At 47.4% G+C, this 20,738-nt stretch overlaps 1 long non-coding RNA gene across 1 annotated transcript in view; it reads right to left on the bottom strand.

Moving 5' to 3' along the window:
• The window catches only part of LOC144141944 (uncharacterized), a 51,501-nt gene that overhangs the window by 23,690 nt on the left and 7,073 nt on the right, over positions 1–20,738 (bottom strand). Inside the window, exon 2 of the long non-coding RNA XR_013316766.1 lies at positions 9,257–9,284. This is a non-coding gene — a long non-coding RNA (uncharacterized LOC144141944). The remainder of the gene's footprint in view (positions 1–9,256; positions 9,285–20,738) is intronic.

Below are 20,738 nucleotides of genomic sequence, written 5' to 3' on the forward strand. Positions count from 1 at the left end.
TTTACCGATAAGCATTTGAGCTTCGGCCCACGCATCATCATTCACTTCGTGGAGATGGCGGGATTTTTTTAGCCAGCATTGCTCATAATTTCGAGCGTGACCTGGACTACAAGCAGGTATTCAAAGTATTTAGAGATGTTGATGGTTTATGAATTTTTAAACTTTTTACCTGTTTTAACCTAACCTGACGCTGTTAACCATATTTTAAACAAGTTGCGACGACTGCCGAAAAGTCTGTTTTTAATTCATGAGTTGCCTAACAATGACTGCTTGAAGTTGTTATGCATAAACATCATGCTTTTTTTTCAGACTACATGTGTTGGCTTTACAAGCCAAAGGTGCGAAAAGGGTTGTTGCTTCATCTGTCTGCGCACTCGAAGATAGTAAAAAGGGCAGTTGCTTCTTCTCGTCTTAAAGGACCACTATCAAAGTTTTACCATCACAAGATTCAAGAAATTTGGATGCTCAAGTTGCCGATTGCGTGCAGCTAGGTTTTCCTTAATAAATGTCACAGCGGTGGCCGAGCCTTTGGTACAGAAGACGAAAGAAAACACACCCAAAAGGACAGATGGCCTTACGCGCAAGAAACCGGTCTTGTTCCTTACATAGATCGAGTGGCCCATAACTTAAAATGTGGCTAACAGGCACAAATTGCCAGCAGTTTTTTCTGCGACCTAAAAGTTGGCTACCCTGTGCCCGAAGATTCTCAAGGCAATAGAACAGACACTAGTTTGCCTAAAACGACATGCGATGCCATACGTGAAGTGCACACCCGGGGTGGTGAACATGATCCATCTCACATACGGCCGGGTGTACATCGGTGAAACGGTCTGCTGTATCAACGACTGTGTAATTAAGACAAGCTGAATATGCGTAGTAAAACGGGCTCCCACCTCTCGCACCACTACGTGCCTTGTGAAAGAAAGCCATGCGAGGCGGTTTTTAAATGAATCGAATTGAATTGAATTCTTTATTATTTTCAACGGTTCGAAATACATTCAAGTTATTATACAGACAAGGGTTCCGTATTCAACAGACTGCAACAGGACCCTTGATTAATTATTACAAAATAAAGAATACACAGAAAGCAGCAAATCCAAGCAAACAGTAACTAAAATGAATTAACGAAGCTTAGGCAACGCTACAGTACAATAAAAAAACAATGAACTCGGTTAAACAAAACTCAGAAGAACGTGCTGAACAAAAGCCGAGAACAGATTTAACAGACTTAATCGAGGCCTCCGTCATTCCAAAGCTCGAACAGTGTGTGAGGAAACCATCCATAATTATGTAAAAAAAGTGTATAAAATTATAAACCGTCATATTATGTGATAACAATGGCGACATATGTGCGCATGTGCTGCTGTGGGTATATAAGCATGATCAATTTTTCAATGCACTAGTTGGGATTCTGCGCCCGTCCAGTCTCTTCTTTTCTTTGTCCCGTCCGTATGCGCAGTTTTACGTATAAGTTGTCACTTAGATTTCCTAGTTGCAGTTTATGCACTCAAATATATATAAGAAGCCATATTTCAATACTATAGTTAGGCTTGAAGTATTGAGGTCAGTTGGCCGCGCTGGAGCCATGCCACGATTCAGTATGAAAGAAGTGAAGCTGTAGTGTTAACGGAGCCTTGTGTCAAAGCCAGAGACCGACAAACAACGCTCCAGGAGTGTGACCCGAAACACAAAATGGCCACAAGGCGCGCACTTTGTTGCATTTTGGCTGCGGACGTATAACCGACGTTTAAATTGGAAGTTTGACCATGCAAAAAGGAGCACGCGCCGTATTACCGCTTACAGCTACACAAATAAAAACAAAGTGGTCGCGCGTCAAGGAACGGTGGTGATAATACACAAATACCGACCAATCTCCGCACCTAGCATAACGTTTCCTGAGCAATAGTCAAAGCGAAAAGCGGCCTCTTTAATAAAGCTTCACGTAGTTAGTGTATTGTTACGAGGTGGCCTGATGAAGGGTAACAATGCGTAAGAAGAATGAGTGGTCTGTTTCAAACATTTAAATTGCGGGTGTTAGAGCGAACCACAGGGTGCACGCTAGGTACTCCCTTGTCATATTGTATGGTTAATATTTACTAAATGGGCCATTGTCCACACACGTAAAGGGACGCAACTTTAGGTCGAGGACTACAGTCTAATAGTAGGCTTAAACAGTAAAAGACACGGTCAAAATATACCAGTGCGGGTATACATTGACACAGTCTTCAGAGATAAAATTAGTTGTGTTTACAGCGATAATATGGAGGAATGGCAGAGTGATAAGTTCTGCATAAGGCCGCAAGTCGCAACCTGAACCCCTTCTTTTACCCATTACCATTCCGCTAGGCTAATCTGTTGCCTATTTTGACCCGGGAAAACAACCCTAGCAGAACTCGGTGTGCAAAGCTTGCCCGGCGTGCGGCGTACCTCATCTATTGAGATAAAATTGCCTCGGTAGGAAAGGCTTATTGGGATGACGTGAACAACTTGAGTTTTGCGGGAAAGACGGTCTTTCGACGTCTCTCTAGCCTTTTCATAAATCAATTTTTTTATAATTGCATAATCTACAAACTCTTAAATTTCAAATTCCAGCGTTTTCAACCGCCGGATGACTACAAAACAGCTTGTGTAAGTTGATGGAAGCTTCTGACAAAAAAAAGAGCCCATCATGATTTAAAGGATTCGAGACGGTCGTTGATGCCTCCGAAAGTTCGAGCCACACCCAGCCGTAACCACCATGTAGTAAGTGAAACGATCTTGGCCAATCCCCCAAGTGGGTATGCGCCACAAACTGCGCAGCAGGCCGCCTGGTTCTTGCTGCGGCAGGAAAATAAACATCCCCCTCGCGAGGGGCACGATCAAATGCAGAGCATTTCCGGGGGCGCGACGTTAAGTAGTTTGCGTTACGTTAATATTGTTGCACTTGTTGCTGTTGGTTGTTGTATTGTAATTAAATGAGGAGACGTTTTACGTGGTCACGTGACATCATTTATTAGCAGGTGGGTATGGCATCATTTATTAGCAGGTGGGTATGATTATTGTGGCGCAGTGGGAAGAGCACCATGTACCTCGCGTTCCGCCCACAGGTAGTGAAGGCCTTGTATCAGCAGCTTGTTGACGTAGTTTGAATGAGTCAAGGATATAAGGCGCGTTCGTAGCCCTCCATTCTGTGTCCACTTTGTGGCGCAGTGGGTAGAGCACCATGTACCTTGCGTTCCGCCCGCAGGGTCGTGGATCGAAACCAGGCGCCGGTAGGTATTATTTTTTTATATAGTGTGGGGGAGGCGTGCGGACGACTATGGACAACTAGAACGGGTGACATCGTGAGTTAAAGAAATGCTCTGCATTAAAAAACGCTTTTGCATACGGGCGTCCAAAGCAAGACAGTCACCATCAATGTACGAAGCTAGTGCGTGGCGTCGGTCATACCATGCTTTGGTCTTCTGCTGACGCGTCTACGTCCGTGGTAGGGCAAGTGTTCAAACCTTTGCAGCCCGACCAAGGGCCTACATATAGAAGCATCTCGGTCATTAGAAACAAGCATTACAAACATCCTGTCGAAAATTTTTGCGTAACATAAATCACACATGCAGATTTCCCACTTTAGGCTTTGCAGGGCAGTGACCAGTACTCCCTGAAATGTAGTAGGCCCATCGCACAGGTGGAATGGGAACACATTCAATTCTAAGAAACCATCTGGTGTAAAAATCGTGTGTTTTGTTTTTCTTCCGAGTGTACAGAAAACTGCCAATAGCAAATTGAGGGCTACTGAGGAAAAGTAGATGGCAGAAACACGGGAACCAAAGGGGCACTCAAATCGAAGAAGTCGGTAGACGTCGTCCTTCATTACATTCTTGCGCTTTTCTGACAACTCTATTTTGACCGTTTTCCTGGTCAGTTAAGCAAATGCAGCCCATTCGTTGACAGATTCCTAAACTACTCGATTTGGAGCATTTCTTGATTTTGCTGGCGTATAGTGCTGCACTCTGCCGAGGTCACGCAGTAAGGCTCCTGCGGGATCGGTTTTGTATCAACTGAATCAATTAGATGTGGCATTCAAGAGAGGGAGAGAGAGAGAATGGGACCTTTTTTTTGGATGAAAGCAGAGAGATTTGCCGGCATGTTCCCGCCTACATGCGACTCTGCGGGGATCGGGAGAAGGGAGTAAAGTCCCTAAAAGAAGAAGGGCAGAAGAAAGGGGGAAAAGAAGACGTAAAAAGAAAAAGGAAATACGAAGCTTTGAATGGTGAAGTAAAACTCCGCACGACCTCACGGGTAAAGTTCTCCATTGTGTCTGTGACGCCGATTCTGCCTAAATAGTCAAATGAGGCAACCAACAATTTTCTCTTGAACGATGGAGAAGGCCAGGCTGCAACGAGACCTTTCAAAGATATAGATGGGTTGTTAAAGCACTCAACCTTTTCTTCGAGGTGATTTCTTTCTTGTGTGTATGCCGGACTCTCTAGAAGGACGTGCTCTACTGTTTGGGGCAATCCACATTTATCGCAAAAGGGATTTGCAGTTACACCGAGGCGATGGCGGTAAGAGTTCGTGAGCGCTGCGTTGAGACGCAACTGGTGGTAAAGGGCTTCAAGATTACGTGGAATCCACTCTGGTAGCCTCATTCTGAGTCCAAGGTGTATATGGTGCAGAAAAGGGTGCAGAGTTTCAGGACAAGACCATAGGCGGTTTCGCTCCTCTAAGGCAAGCTCCTTCCCTGGCGCTGCGGCCTTGTGCTTTGTGAAAAAATCTTTCTTAAATTTCGCAGATGTAGGCCTCTGCGAGCTGCCTTATCCGCTTTGTCTTTGCCGACAATGCCGCAATGTGCAGACATCCATTGTAGGGTTTCTGGGTGACCGGCGGCGTAGGCGAGATGGTGTAGGTATGTAACGTCACGGGATACATTCTCGTGATGGCTGAAGCAGCTGGCACGCCGTAACGTTTGCAACGCCGCCTTCGATTCCGTGAATATAGCCCATTCTGCTGGTGGCTGACGAAGAATGTAGCCCAGGGCTTGTTTAAGTGCGTGCAGCTCGCCAGACGTGGATGAGGTTGTTCGTTCAATGCAATAGGACAAGGCTTTGCCGGTAGACGAAATGAAGACGCCGGAAGAACTACCATGAGGCGTAGTTGGGCCTTCAGTAAAAATGTGGGCCATATGTGAATATCGGGCATTGATGTGGACGAGGGCGAGTGGTAGGAGGCAAAATTGTGGCAGAGTTTTCCTGGAGTTGAGACCAGGTATGCTAATGTTTATTCAAAGGGGTGAGAGAGTCCACGGAGGGAAATTACGGCATGATTTGTCGTGCTGGAGGTGGTTCAGAAATGTTTAAAGAGTTTATCATTTCTGCCAAGCTGGAATTTTCGTTGCGCTGTACATTACGGGACAAGAAGTTGGTTTGTGAGTGCAACCCATGCACCAATGCCTCAGGTGTATTCGAAATCTCCGGCGGCGGGGAAGAATATTTACCATGCGCAAAGTCCGACGACACCGAAGCGTGCTGAGCCGGAAATCCATCCAATGCGCCGTTACTCAGAGGTAGCAATTGTTTGACCAATTTTGTGCAATCGGTGGTGTATTCTGGTACCACTTCATTCGGAGGGTCAGGTTGGGAAATAGCGTCCGGTGAGAGGTGTAAATACCAAGTATATATGGCGACTATGAGGCCACAAGGGTGAAGTAGGGGCTAAGAACTTTCGTTCAATGTCCCCACATGGGCGTAATCGTCGCTTGAAAAAATGAAGGCCTGGGAACAAAAACATTTCTTAGTTTTATGTTTGATTCGGGATAAACTAACGTTACACTGCAGCTGCCCGTGCTCTACGGGCTAGACATGTCAGAAATGAACACAACTGACCAAGGAGGCGCGTCATCGGAAAGAGCAAAAACTCATTTTCTCGTTACGGTAACATTCTCGATGTACGCAGGCCAAACACGTCGCAATATATCACATTTCGATACCCTGAATGGTTTCGTGTGTTCCCTACTCCGATAGGGTAAGCCAAATCCTGATGGTGTGGACGCCAAACAGAACGTCAGCCGAGATAAGTCAAACTACCTGCAAAGTCTCCAACCAACACCACGGACATTTATATGGCCATGCCACTCGAACGTGCCTTCATCTCCAAGCGATTTTTAAGGGACAGGCTCATAAGTGAAACACTGGAACCAGTATACACTAAACAAGTTGCGTTTATACTGTCCGCACATTACGCAAATTAATCTTTATCATCACTGCTTACAGAGGATTTTGAAAACCTGAGCCTTGTGCGACCTCCCAACTGTCAGCAGGGCCAGCCAGTTTTCCAGCAGCGAGGCACAGTCCGGAAGCGAAACGATGGAGAGCGGAACTTGCGGGAACTCTGCGGGGTGGTGCTATAGTCACAGACGGGTGACGCATTGACTTCGGAGGATGGAGCCGGTAGGTGGAAAAGTAGGTCCGGGTGGCCTGCCTTGTCACATCGTCTGGGGAAAGAATGACTTAAGAACAAAGCAACCTGCTGCTGACAGGGGTGGCAAAAGCAAGGAATAACACGCTGACGTCGCTTAAGCGGCAAACATGTAGTTTATGATAGTGGTCTGTCTCGCTAACAATGCTCATAAAATATTTTCCTCCTCACATGAAGCTGGCACCGTTGGTGGTGTCTTGCGTCGGACTTGTTAGGCAATCAATACAGGCGATTACACAAAGCTTCTCGGAAGCTTATCGAGATAAAGGCGCAGAAAACAAATCATCAGCTAGTCTTGGCACGGTTAGTATAGGTTCGTCTTCATTGCATACACGGGTCAGGGGACACGGGAAGAGAAACATTGACGACATATTACCAGGACACGGCTTGGTTTTTATTTGAGGCCCATGTGCCCGCAGGACAGCGCCCACGCCGAGACTGTACGCGCTAAGGCAGGAACGGTAAAAACCCAGCACATTCCACAAAACATGTTACGAGGCTCAGTCATGATTTATAAAACAGAACGTCTTGTTGAAGTAAAAGAAAGCCAACTTATACTAATTATACTTAATATCTTGCTGTATAAGCACCGTAAATATTATCAAGTTTGTTTCGGTATATTACCGCTGGGGAAAACCAAATTCGGAATCAGTATTTGATTCGTATTAGAAAAATTTGTATGCAACAAAAACATTTTGTCTAAACAGTTTAACAGTGGCTAGTAAAGACATCCGCATATGGTTAATCTTGATCTTTTTATCGTCGGCCTTACAACAACACTGGACCAGGATTCATTCCTAGGTCTGGGGAACGTCCCCAAATCTATACCTACAAAACCAAGCGCCCGACTTACTGACTGACTGACTTACTGACTGACTGACTGACGCATCAACGCCGAGCAAAAACTGCGATATCTGGAGAATTGAAATTTAGGCAGAACATTTGCGACATTGCATGCAGGCTCACTAAGGAGGGAATTTTGGAAATTGAACTCCAAACCAAGGGAAAAGGGGAAATTGGGTTTTCCTATATAAGTGATGGCCTCCTTCCGCCCCCCTTATTTGGAAGTGCTTTTTGCTGATACATGTAGCCCTTATGAGTATCTAAAGAGTAGTTTTTGTATTTCGTCCTAACCAAAACTACCGATGTGATTCCGCAATCCGGAAAAACATTGTTGTACCTAAATATTGTCAACTAAATCTTTCACCGTTTCATTTATCCAAGTAATTTGTGCTAGCATATGTTAGTCATACAATTGCACAGAACCGTTGTAAGAGTTTCGGTGGGCGACGGGGCTAAACAGGCTAAATTGTTTTTTTAAATGACACTGCTGTGCAGGCAAAAATGCCTAGCAGGTGGTGTCCACGCCTAGCCAAACTGCTCTTTCAAACGGTTCTATATTTTCTGAGCACATTGTAATTACGGTGTTTGAGGTCAATATTCCTGAACATTTTAAAAATATCACCGTGGGGATAGTAAAAGCGGTAAATTGTTTTTTTTAGATAATAATTTCTTTATCGCACGCGAATTGACATATTGAACTGTTTTTGCTGAGATAGGTAACTGACTAAACTCTAATTACACTGTTCTACAAAATTATTCAATGACACCCACCAATTAGAAGCAAAAAGGATTGTTGGAAAACACTGTCAATAACCGCACATCCAGTTCATATATCGCATTCGTTCATATAGCGCAAAATGCTGCACCTACAATTGCCCAAATCTTTATTTCAGATTTTTTCCCAATATGCGGACAAGAAGGCAAAGGTGGTGTTTTTTCAAGCCCGCCTGTACGTAGAATTCAGTTGAATTTTTGTGCGTTCGCGTGGCACTCGCCATCTGTTGGGACTTTATGCAACCACGCGTCTCCTGTTGGAGCCATGTCATTTATCATAAATCGGAAAGTGAAGACAGAACGGTAAAAAGCGCAAACGGTAACGCTCGCCATCATTTGGCACTTCCTGGAACCTCACGCCTGCCGTAGGGAGGCCGGGTTACTTATCGTAAAATTGTACCGATGAGGATCTTTCAGATATGCTGAGATGGCACTTCATACGAAGAATACCCTTTACCCAGCCAGCCTCTATCGTGTGTTCCCAGCGAAATCTCCTGCAGAATTCAACTTCTGTTCACAACCTGGCAGTCTTCCTCATATTATATTAGGAGTACAAGCGAAACAACCTCCCTCTTTTTCCAGCAGCTCTTTCCACGCATGAGCTGTCGGAGAACCATGGAGCCTACCAGCGATCTGAATGTACAGACAATTCTTCCTCGATAGCGAAGGGTGCTCGCTTATAACCTGGCTTTCTGGAATAGGGACCCTCTCCCACCTCACCGGCTCAATAAATCTTTTTCCACTCACTGACTCACTCCCTCGAGCGCACCATCTTGGTGCAATTTGTTTACCGAGAGTTGCAGTAAAACACGTGTGCTAGTTGTTTCACATTGCCACCACGCGACTGCAGTTGAAGCTCCTGTATTGAAATCAGGCCGGAGCTCCTGAGTGCATACCAGTTCATGATGAACTAGCCAAATATAACAACTATAAAAAAAATTGACACTTGCTATACAGATTATTGTCATTATACAATGGCCCACCCCGGCACCCCCCCTGGGTAGTACTGCTAGTAAGACATAAAGATTAAATATATTCTCTTGTCATGCGATTCCACAAGAGTTGAATAATATAAATATAAGGATGTATTGATCTATATGATAGATAACCAAGGTATACATTCCGTTGTAATCAGTAATATTTACTTGTCTGTTTTCAATTCATGCGATAAAAAAGTCATATTACTTACTGGTTGGTAGTTGCAGGTTTCATATAGACTGAAATTGAGTGTTAAGTTGTTATGGTTAAAAAAATTGGCCTTCATCACCAGTCATACCAAGCAAACTACCCTTGAGTTCTTCAAAAAGGTAAAGCGATATCAAAACAAATACCGTTGAATACTGCTTGCCAGGGGAAGGCTTACGTTTAATGATGCCAATTTTGTGGGCACCTGTGAACCAGTTTTTTGTAAATAATAGGGCCACACTTCCCATGAAAACAGCCATTGACGTTCACATCTCGAACTAATGCCATAAAAGAGCTTTTAAAGGGACCACAACTGCCATAAATCGTATAAATTTTTTCTTAAAATATTTACGTAGTTCTGCAATGGGCTGAGGTCCGTGTATTTTGGTACCAGGGGGCTTAAATGGAAAACAAATACCTACAATTTATCGCAAAATGTGTCACACGTGTTTTGAGGATTTTCTCACGGTTAAAACCGCTTCGTTTGCTTCTGACTTTTACAATATTCGAAAGGAAAAACTAGGAATTATGACTCCTGGTGCTGTAGTGAAAAAGATGTCAAACTGAGAGTAGGGCATGTTCGTGATTTCTTTCCAAATTGTCACGAAGTCAAGGACGACGCAGTTGTCAGGAAGGAGAAACACGTTTATTGGAGCGAACTTGTGCTCCCCTAACAACTAAAAAAATGCAGAGGCGGCGAAGCAGCGGTCAACAAAGTGACTAGCACAGGCGAGAGTCGTCGAATGAATGCCACGGCGTCTGCTCTGCATGCTTTTATCTTCCGGGCCAAGTGTTTCTGGGAACGTCGATTCACATCCAGAACATTGTAGATCACAGATGATTATTCTGGGCTAGTGACGTTAGGGCGAAAAAGACTGCTTATCTGAATGTGACAGCCCGTGCGACATAAAAGTAAAGAATGTAAGACGCGCTTCGTTTGTAAAAGAGATAACACAATCGGGCGTGGCCCGGCCGTAAAAACAAACAATAAATAAAGAAACCCATACATGGTTCGCGGCATTACCCCCCATCTAAGAGTGCATCGACCCGATGCTAAAATAAAACACAGTCCAAACGAACAACAAAAAAGGTTCGTCATTTTGCATAGTAAGGTTTCAAGCGAACTACGTGGACGGCTTCAAGCCGCGTGCGTCGTCGTGATGTTCCAGAATCACCATAGGGGATCACCTCATAGGAAAGTTGGCCGACACGTCGTAGAATCAGGTAGGGTTCTAAATACCGTCGCAGAAGATTCTCACTTAGTCTGCGTTGACGGATGGGAGTCCAAACCCACACACGATCCCCAGGGTGATACTCGGCGTCTCGGCGTCGGAGGTTGTACCGCCCGGCAACCACCAGCTGCCGGTCCTTTGTATGAACTCGAGCCAGCTGGCGGGCCTCCTCCGCACGCTGAAGGTATCCTTGGACGTCGGCGTTGATGTCGTCGTCTTCTACGTGCGGAAGCATGGCCTCGAGCATCGTAGTTGGCCATCTTCTATAGACAAGCTCGAACGGCGTCATCTGCGTAGTTTCCTGGATAGCCGTGTTTTACGTAAAGGTGACGTATGGTAGCACTTTGTCCCAAGTCTTATGTTCAACGTCGACGTACATTGACAGCATATCCGCAATTGTCTTGTTCAGGCGTTCCTTTTAGTCCGTTCGTTTGTGGGTGGTACGCATTCGTTCTTCGGTGATCCGTGTTGTTGTTGCATAATATCCCTTGCATCAGCTTCGCAGTGAAGGCCGTTCCGCGGTCCGTGATTAGGGCTTCCGGGGCTCCATGTCGCGGAACAACTTCGCTTATGAAGAACTTTGCGACTTCTTGTGCAGTCCCTCTAGGAAGTGCGGTGGTATCTTCTGTAGCGCGTCTAGTAGTGTGTCGCTAAAACAATCCACACGTTCTCGGATCGAGATGTAGGAAACGCGCCCAGAAAGTCTATTCCAATCTGTTGGAAGGGCCTAGATGAGACGCCGATCGGTTGCAGAAGTCTGGCGGGTCTCGCCGGTGGCGTGTTTCGTCGCTGGCAGTCACGGCAGCTCCGGACGTAGTGGGTGATGTCGGATGCAAGGCGGGGCCAGTAGTACTTTGCCTATTTTCCCAATTGTGCGAGGTGTGGCGGGATGTCTGGAAGGCGGGTCGTCGTGGCACGCTTACACAATTTGGTCACGAAGATCTGCCGGGATGGCAAGAAAATAATTTGCTCTCGTTCCGGGGCTGAAATTCTTCTTCACGAGGACGCAGTTTTCCCGTCTGAATGCAGGTAAGTGGCGTTTGAAGGCCCTGGGCACGGCGACGTTGCATCTTTGGAGGTAGTCAATTATGACGCGTAGATCGGGGTCGGCACGCTTCTGGGCGGCCAGGTAGCTCTCAGTCACGACTCCGAAGAACGCGCTGTCTTCATCGGAGTCTTGTGGTGGTGGGTCGACGGGGGCACGGGACAGGTAGTCGGCGTCGGAGTGTTTCCTCCCGGATTTATAGACTACTTTAACGTCGAATTCTTGCACAAGAATTCACAACCTTCCTTCACAACCTTGAATGATCTTCCATACACGTATGGGCGAAATTTTGAAAGGGCGCATATAATCGCGAGGCACTTTTTCTCAGAGGCTGAGTAGTTTCTTTCTTCCTTGGGCAGACCACGGCTGGCATAGGCGATTACTTTCTCCCACCCGCTTTTCTTTTGTACGAGGATGGCACCCAAGCCTATATCACTGGCGTCCGTGTGCATTTCTGTTTCGCCATTTTCGTCGAATTGCGCGAGCACAGGCGGGCTTTGCAGGCATTTTTGCAGCTAGCAGAAGGCTGCTTCTTGGGCATTTTCCCAGCTGAAAGGGGTGCTATCTTTCGTCAAGTGGGTGAGTGGCTCTGCAATGCAGGCGACGTTTGCGACGAAGTGCCTGTAGTATGCGCATAGCACGAGAAATCTCCGCACGCCCTTCTTATCTTCCGGTCTCGGGAAGTTCGCTATGGAGGATCTTTTCGCAAGATCAGGCCGGACTCCCACGGCGTTGACGACATGGCCCAAAAACTTGAGTTCCTCCTACGCGAAGCCGCACTTTTCAGGCTTCAGCGTTAACCCCGACGTGCGGATGGCCTCTAGTACAGACTCCAACCTCACAAGGTGTTTGTCGAAAGTCCGGAGAATACCACAACATTGTCGAGGTATACGAGGCAGGTGTGCCACTTCAGGCCAGCTAGCACCGTGTTCATGGCTCGTTGAAACGTTGCTGGCGCAGTGCACAACCCGAACGGCATCACCTTGAACCCGTATAGGCCGTGCGATGTTAGAAATGCCGTCTTCTCTCGGTCTCTCTCATCCACTTCAATTTGCCAGTAGCCGGTCTTCAGATCCATCGATGAGAATTATTTCGCATGGCAGAGGTGGTCGAGGGCATCGTTGATTCGGGGGAGGGGGTACACGTCCTTTTTGGTTACTTCGTTCAGTCGCCGGTAGTCAACGCAAAAGCTTAATGTTCCGTCTTTTTTCCTCAGGAGTACGACCGGTGCAGCCCAGGGGCTTTTCGAACGCTGTATAATGTCGTCGCTGAGCATGTCGTTGACTTGAGTCCGGATGGCTTCCCGCTCGTTTGAAGAGACGCGGTACGGTGACTGTCGGGTAAGTAGGGCTCCATCTCCGGTTATTATTTGGTGCTTCGCCAGTGGTGTCTGACGTATTTTGAATTCGGCGAAAAACACTCTCTGAAGCGATGAAGCAAATCCAATAATTTCTTCCGTTCTTCTTGCGGTCACGTCCGATTCACGTCGAAGGGATTCGGAAGCTTGAACGTTTCTTCGGGTGCGTTTTCAAAGTCGGCAACCGCGCCCACGTCACTTTCTTCTTGTGTTTCTTCGAGGTGCGCAGTTGAAGCGCCCTTATTTAAATGCTGGTACTCCTCTGTGAAATTGGTGACCAAAACTTTGGATTTACGCTGCTTAAACCACGCAATGCCTCTTGCGACTGACACACCGCGGTCGAGAAGCAACCTTTGGTCAATCTCCACGATAGTGTCGACGTCGGGAGAAGCACCTTCACAGTACACAGTGACCATCAAGCTTGCGGGGTGTGCCAGGGTGACGTGATCATCGGCGATCCTTACAGCTGCATCGTGTGCGGGGTTCGATTCCGGCGTCATAGAGCGATGGGAGGAAAAAGCTAACGACTTCGTCTGCAGATCGATTATTGTGCCTTTGTCCGTCAAAAAGTCCATTCCGAGAATTACGTCGCGGGAGAAGTTAGGCAAAATGACGAACGCCGCTAGGTACGTCGTGCCGTCTAAGGTGACGGGTGCTGCGCACGTTCCACTTGGCATAATGAGGTGGCCTCCTGCTGTGTGTATATGCAGACCGTCCGATCTTATCGTAACTTCCTTCAGCTTAGACGCGAATGACGCGCTCATTATCGTGTAGTAGGCTCCCGTGTCGATGAGGGCGACTACGTCAAAGCCATCGATGGACAACTGGACTTCGGATGCCACCTTCCTCGAGTTCCGGGTGCGTCGGGGCGTCGAATCTCGGCTTGTGCGTGTTGACGGTCGGGCACTGTGTGTCGTTGTTGTTGCCTTCTCAGCGGCAGTCTCGGGCACGTTGGGTACGCGTCGCGCCGTGTAGCTGTCGTCGTGTTCGGCAGTCTCGTTAGGATTATGTCGGGTCGTCGGGATGAGGGCGTGTCGTGAATCACGGTCTTCGGCGCACCCTTGCGTCGTTGGAGGGTTTTCATTTTTCCGCCGTTGTGCAACTTCACCTCCAGAAATTGCTGCTTTAGTTTCCCCCGCGTGGGCTGGGGGACCTTCCCCGTGGGAAATCAGCATTGCTACGGCGGTTAAGCGACTGGTATGTGTAGGGTGACGGCGATCAGTTGAAACGGGCTGGTCGACAGCAGGTGTTGGAGAGGTATTCTTCGATCTCCGATGGGTGCTGGCCGCGTCGGGGGCGTGGTGCGTCGATAGAGAATCCTCGCAGACCGAGCCTTTTGTAAGGGCAGTGATGGTAGGTGTGGTCGGCCTCTCCGCAGTGGTAGCACAGCGGACTATGTTTGGGCGTTCACCACACGTCGGTCTTCCTTGGGGAGGCGGGTTGCATCGCAGGTGGTCGGGCCGGCGACACTGAACGACGGTACAGAGCCTCGCGACGATAGGGCGCAGGTGGGTGAGGGCGACAGGTAGCAGCTGCGTAGGCCATGGCTTGCGGCTCGCGAGGTGCTGCTGGCGTCGTTGGAGTTCCCAGCGGTTGCTGCACTTCTTCTCTAATAACGTCTGTGAGGGAAGAAACTTGTGGTTGCGGCGGCGTTGGGAGCAGTTTCCGCAGCTCCTCCCTCACTATTTCGCAGATAGCCTCGCGTAGGCTATCTGCGGGAATGCGCATGCTCTCGACGCCATTCGCATTGGCCGTGCCAATAGAGCTGCGGTCATACTGCTTAGCGCGCATTTCCAGGGCTTTCTCAATGGTCACGGTCACGAATCCGGCGATGGTTTTGGGCGGGTTGCGGACAAGTCCAGCAAACAGTTTCTCTTTCACACCGCGCATTAAAAGCATAGCTTCTTTTCTTCCGTCATTTTGGGGTCCGCGCGGCGAAAAAAGTCGCTTCATCTCCTCAACAGAACTCATGACCCCTTCGTTGGGGTGCTGCGTTCGAGTTTCAAGCAAAAGCGCAGCTTGCGCATTTCTCACCACGGTAGTGACGGCCTTAAGGAACTCCCTTTGGAATTGAGTCCCGTCGGTCAAAGAGCTCTCATGGTTCTCGAGCCAAGTTCGAGCAGCATCTTCTAAGTAAAAGAAGACGTGCCGGAAAGTTTCTTCGTCATCCCAGCTGTTGAAGATGCGGATGCGCTCCAGCTTCTCCAACCATTCTTCGGGGTCTTCAGCGGGGGCTCCTCAGAACGATGGCGGTTCTCGGGGCTGCAGCAGGATGATTGGCGACATTGTTTATTGCACCCTGGTGTTGGTTGCAGCATTCATTCTCTTGGGCCCTTCTTCCAGGAGACCGAACTCGGGTAGCAATTCTTGCAGTCGGCGGCTTTCTCTGGTTGGACTGGCTTAGTGGCTTCCAGATGTCGTAGAGAGCATAAAGTCTTGGTACCCTGCAGCTCCACCAGATGCCACGAAGCCAAAAACGACGCAGCTGTGCTGAAGGAGAAACAAGTTTATTAGAGCGAACTTGTGCTCCCCTAACAACTCAAAAGAATACAGAGGCGGCGAAGCAGCGGTCAACAAAGTGACTAGCACACGTGAGTGTCGTCGAATGAATGCCGGGGCGTCTGCTCTGCAGGCTTTTATAGTTCGGCGCAGGTGTTTCCGGATTATTTTGGACTAGAGACGTTAGGGCGAAACAGACTGCTTATCTGATTGTGATAGCCCGTGCGGCATAAAAGTAAAGAATGTAAGACGCGCTTCGTTCGGAACGCAGATAACACAGACGGGCGTGGCCCGGTAGTAAAAATAAACAACAAATAAACAAACCCATACATGGTTTGGGGCAATATTCGAAAGGTAAAACTAGAAATGATTACGGCTGGTGCAGTTGTTACAAAGATGCCAAACTGAGAGTTAGGGCATGTTCTTGATTTATTTCCAAACTGCTGAAGTGGCAAAACCTACAACCTCATGGGCGCATCGTTTAACACCAGAGTTGTTCAGGCTCTTGTTGGCCCTGTCTGTGAAAAAATACCAAGAAAATACTAAGCCCACCGGAGTGTTTATGTCATGAGATGCACCCGGCCTCATCAAGGTTTGCACGTTGGCTTGCACGACGTGTGGGGCTCAACAAAAAAAATAATGACCCCATATGATCGTGTTCCTCAGGTCAATTGGGTACGCATCGTTCAACTCTGCCTTGCCAAACACTGACACGCGTTCGGGTCCTGACCATAGACTTTCTCTTCTCTGTGGGCCGCGAGAAACAGCTCATGCTAGAGACACCGAGATGTCCGAATCTGTGCCGCGCACATGGAAGGTGGAGCGACCAAAAATTCCTGCACACCAAAAGGACAGGCGGCTTTCTGGCTTAGCAGGTAGCGTGCCCCTTTGACACGCCAGAACATAGGCGCCGGCTACGAGCCGCGGGCCCCCAACTGGTGCATTCAACTGAACGTTTGACATAGCGGCATCGCCTACCAAGGACACAAGCTACCGAGTCATGACAAACTTTCAGCTCGGGTCCTTCAGTATCCAAGCGGCGGTAGCGACTGCTTTCAGTGATTAGTCCGGATTTTAACATGAACATTCTCAAGCAAAAGTTACTCTTAGATCACATGCTTGCCACGTTTGGAATTCCTTGTCTTTTCCTTAAGTGGGGTTGTCTGCCTAGTACCGTTAGGGCAACTTGCATCATCTGGTCTTTGCAAAATTTGACTTAACTGAGATTTTCAAGCCTTTCCCACTTTGCTATAGGGATCATCAGGCCATCTTGGATAAGCTAAGTAAGAATCCGGAAGCGCTGATGAATCTGGGTGATTTACTTTCAAAAGTGAAACCATCAGTTAATCCGTCATAAGGCCAACAAGAAGTAGCACATGACCAAAAGGGGAGGGAATACTCGACGAAGAAATGGCGGCGACGGAGGATTAGGCATACCAAGACTGAAGAGTGCCATCAGCATTTGGGGTATATCCGTGTGGCCTGGTGCAGCATCCGACTAATTTGCCTTGGCTTTTCATCAATAACAACCAGTACAAGGGCTTTTAAATGCGGAGCATTTCTTAGGCTCGTGATGTCACTCATCGATGTTGTCGGCGCCGTCCACACGCTCACTGCGCATGCGCGTAGCGTCGAGGCGCAGGTGCGCGTCTCTCCTCCGTACCCTCCTCGCTCTGAACAACAGGTGCGGTGGTGCGGGAGGAGCGCGTGTACCCCGTGAGCTCCGTCGCTCTCAACAACAGCTGCGGCGGTGCGGGGGGAGAGCGTCTGTGCGCGCATGCGTCGTAGCTACCCGTGCGCTGCGTCGCGCTCAACAATAACGGCGGCAAGGCGTGTCCACGGGATAACGGCGTTGTGGGTGCGGGGAAAGTTCGCGCGCTTGTGTACGGAAGTGTGCGCATGCGCGTCTCTCCCCCATACTCCTCTCCCTCGAACGCGGGCGGTGTGTATATAAGCGGTGGAGCGCGCGTTCGGAATTCTGTCAAGGGCGCCTTTGCTTGGATTTCGCTTGACTTGACGCTTTGCTTGATGGCACCAAGCAATAAGACAGACTATGACTTTACACTCATAGCCTTCGCTTCTCCTTTATTCAAAATAAAGAATAATAAATACGAAATAACAATTAAGCATTCCCAAACCACACCCAATTACGCAACATTCACGCAATACCCCCACCACTCTGCGACGCATTTACTCGAGTTACCCCAGTGGAAAGATGCGGGCGGGTTTTTTGCTCTTCGATGCACCAACTTTTATAGTTGAGCCTTCGTACAACCTTTTTATGCAAAAAAGTACCATATCCAGTGGGTCAATATACTTCTTCAACTTGCGGCAAGAAATTGCAGCTCCATCAAGGAAGCAAAAGGGACCTTTCATTTGGAACTGCGCAAGAGAGTATCTGTAAGTATTTCTTAAGTGGCGGCCGCGGTAACAACTCCACACGGCATTGTCTTAAATTCGGAAACGCTATCTAACGTTACGAGAGCCGTGTGTTCCTTGTCTGCAGCATCAGGGGGATTTACCAATCACCTGATCGTTACCTCATTGTCGAAATGTAGGACGCCAAGTGGAAACTGCCGCTGACATATTGAATCCCCGGAAGTCGGAACACATGTGTTTTGTGACAGCGTTAAATTGGTGATAGCGAACACAAAACCTCCACCATCAGTTTTTCTTCCGACCGGGAATAACCGGAGCCCCAATGGACTGCACGATTCTTATATAGCAACCTCACGACCATGTCTTGAACTGAGCTGAGAAGGAGACATTCGATGCTACTCCTGGCGAGTCCGTTTTGCCCAACCGTAACGATAAATTTAGCATTTCGAGACGGTAGAATTGGAGGTGACCTTTCCTTACTTGAGGAGTCCAACATGGATGAGTACTTATAAGTTACATTCGAAAGGGCATATTGGTCAGGCAGGGGCAGAGACTTCTTCATTATGCAAAAAAAAAACTGGGGGCTTATCGAGAAAGGTGCGCCGACGCATCATCAGGTTTTCTTCAAACAGCCGCAGAACGTGTGACGTATTCATCGTAGTGGGCATGGTATAAATGTCGGCTCAGATGAGTAATTTAGAGCCAGTAGTGCAGAACGCCCTTGTTCGACTGGTACAAAGGAGCGAGGAGGGAGAAGAGCTAACAACTTCGCGAGGCCAGTTTAGGAAAAGCGCCAAGTAAGTACATTCCAGATTATTAGAATGACGCCATTGGTGGAGGGATAGAGGGAGCATATATCCACATCCTAATGAAAAACTCTTTCTTCGTTGAGACTGAGGTGCCTGTTGTGTGGCAGCGTATAGAAATAGAATTTGCAAGTCGCAGCCAATAATAACTTTCTGTTCTTTTTGCAACTGTGCGGTTATGCCTGATATGTGTACACGTAAGGTCGTCAAAATGTGGTTCCTGTGAGTAAGTTTTGTCGCTGGGTCTTCAGGATCAGCGATAGGCGCGATCTTATACAAGGTTGCAATTCTTCTTGACGGGATGCATTGAAAATTATTCTTTGCGGGCAACAAGGTAATAACTACCCCAATGGCTGCGCTTTTTCTCCATTGAGGTGTTCACTCCGATTACTATGTTTTATGCATTGTCACTGTTTCACTGCAATACCCATGGCACACCCTGCTCATTGAAATCTATCCTCCTTATTGTCCGCGTCTTGTGACGCTTATTCTCCCGGAGCATGCAACAGATAGTCTGACATGGTGTGCCTTCGACTAGACTTGTGCGTTTTCCTGGTGTCTAAATGTTGCAATCGAGGTCTTCATCCAGCGAGTCATCCGGCGCGGTCCTTCAACTTAGCCAGCTAGCAATGTGAGAGATGGTCGGCGACAACTGTGGACGCGCGTACGGGAAACCACATACATGATTAGTCACTGCTGATGCTTCTGTGCAGAACTCTTTATGTTTTTAGTACACCCAATTTGACCCACGCAATGGCCCGAAATGAGTACGGAATGACCTGCTGAACCTGGATTCGTTCGTGAATTAGGACTGCGTCAATACCATTAGGTGTCCGTTTGTGCTTTAGTGTCATCATAAAGAAAGTGTTGCTCCCTGTTTATATTTCTGGATATTGTGTGGTTTGACAGACCATGACATAGCTAGAATGTAGGCGTTAGTGAGTTTTCAAACAATTTTAATAACGATCCGAATGGAACTAATATATTGAGCATTAGAATTTTAGGTAAAACATAGACCAGCTGCTATATAGACATAAAATGAAGCAAATTTAATGATCAAACAGATATACTGGCAACATTTTACACATTTATTTTATTTCCCGTAATAATGATCATTTCTGAAACGCTAAGAGTGCTGCCAGGAAACGTATGTTCAGAGCTACATCTCAATCAAGCCACACTGTATAGAATATTTTCCAAAAACTAGAAACTTTGAATGTGCATTGTCGAGTTCGTATTGCAATGCAGGTTTGTATTTATTTTCTGTAAAGGAGGTATTCTGCGATAACTCAATGAAAGTTAATTATACGTTGCCACAATAGACGAACAAGTGACCAACAATATTGACGGGTGGATGAAAACTCATTGGTGTTGTTTGTGAGCATATTTTTACTATTCTAGTTTAATTTTTGTGATAACTGAAGATTACCGAGAAAACAGTTTAACACAATTACCAATGACTAAGGCTCTAAAACATGTTTAGAGAAAAATGCCTCACAATCACTATACTCCCTATTTCGAAATTTGTGCGCAGCGCAAACTGCGGTATTGTCGGCATCGACGCACAGCAGCTGCGTATCACAAACTTAATGGGTATTCAAGGAACGCTCGGCGGCGCGCGCTACTGTGTCATTATCTCGACGAACGTGGCTGCCATTGAGCTAAATGCTGCAAATTGTGTTGGAATCTCCCACTCAAATTTTCAGCGGTTCTAATGAGCCACGGAATAAGGAGGACATGAAGCACATCAGATCGCCTCAGTCAGTGTTCAGCGCTCACCCCGAAGTGCGGCAGTGTGCTGAGGCAGCCCTCACTTCTGGGTTGTTTAGGCAGCAGCAATGGGAAACCTCTGCCTCGGCGGCGCGACGTTTCTTTTAGGAAGTGAACGCACATGATCGTTCAGAAGAGGACGGCAGCGGCTGCAAAGGCGTAATTTCGAAGCACGTGGGAGAGCATGTGGGAGAGCACCGGGGGAGTCGCTTTTAGAGACGGAACTTCGCTTTACGGTTTTTTTGTCTTACACATTTAAAAACATACAAATAAAATAATCTTCAATTTTGCAAAGAGTATAGGTTACGGTACAAATTCAAATAATCTAGACAAGAAAAGGCTATCGAAAGTGGTAGATCTTCTTACAGTGGAAAAGCTATGCGATTGCGTAATTTATG

The sequence above is a fragment of the Haemaphysalis longicornis genome, unplaced genomic scaffold (genome assembly GCF_048455015.1).
Source record: "Haemaphysalis longicornis isolate Haplotype H1 unplaced genomic scaffold, Haemaphysalis longicornis Haplotype H1 scaffold_6, whole genome shotgun sequence".
In the NCBI taxonomy this organism is placed as follows: domain Eukaryota; kingdom Metazoa; phylum Arthropoda; class Arachnida; order Ixodida; family Ixodidae; genus Haemaphysalis; species Haemaphysalis longicornis.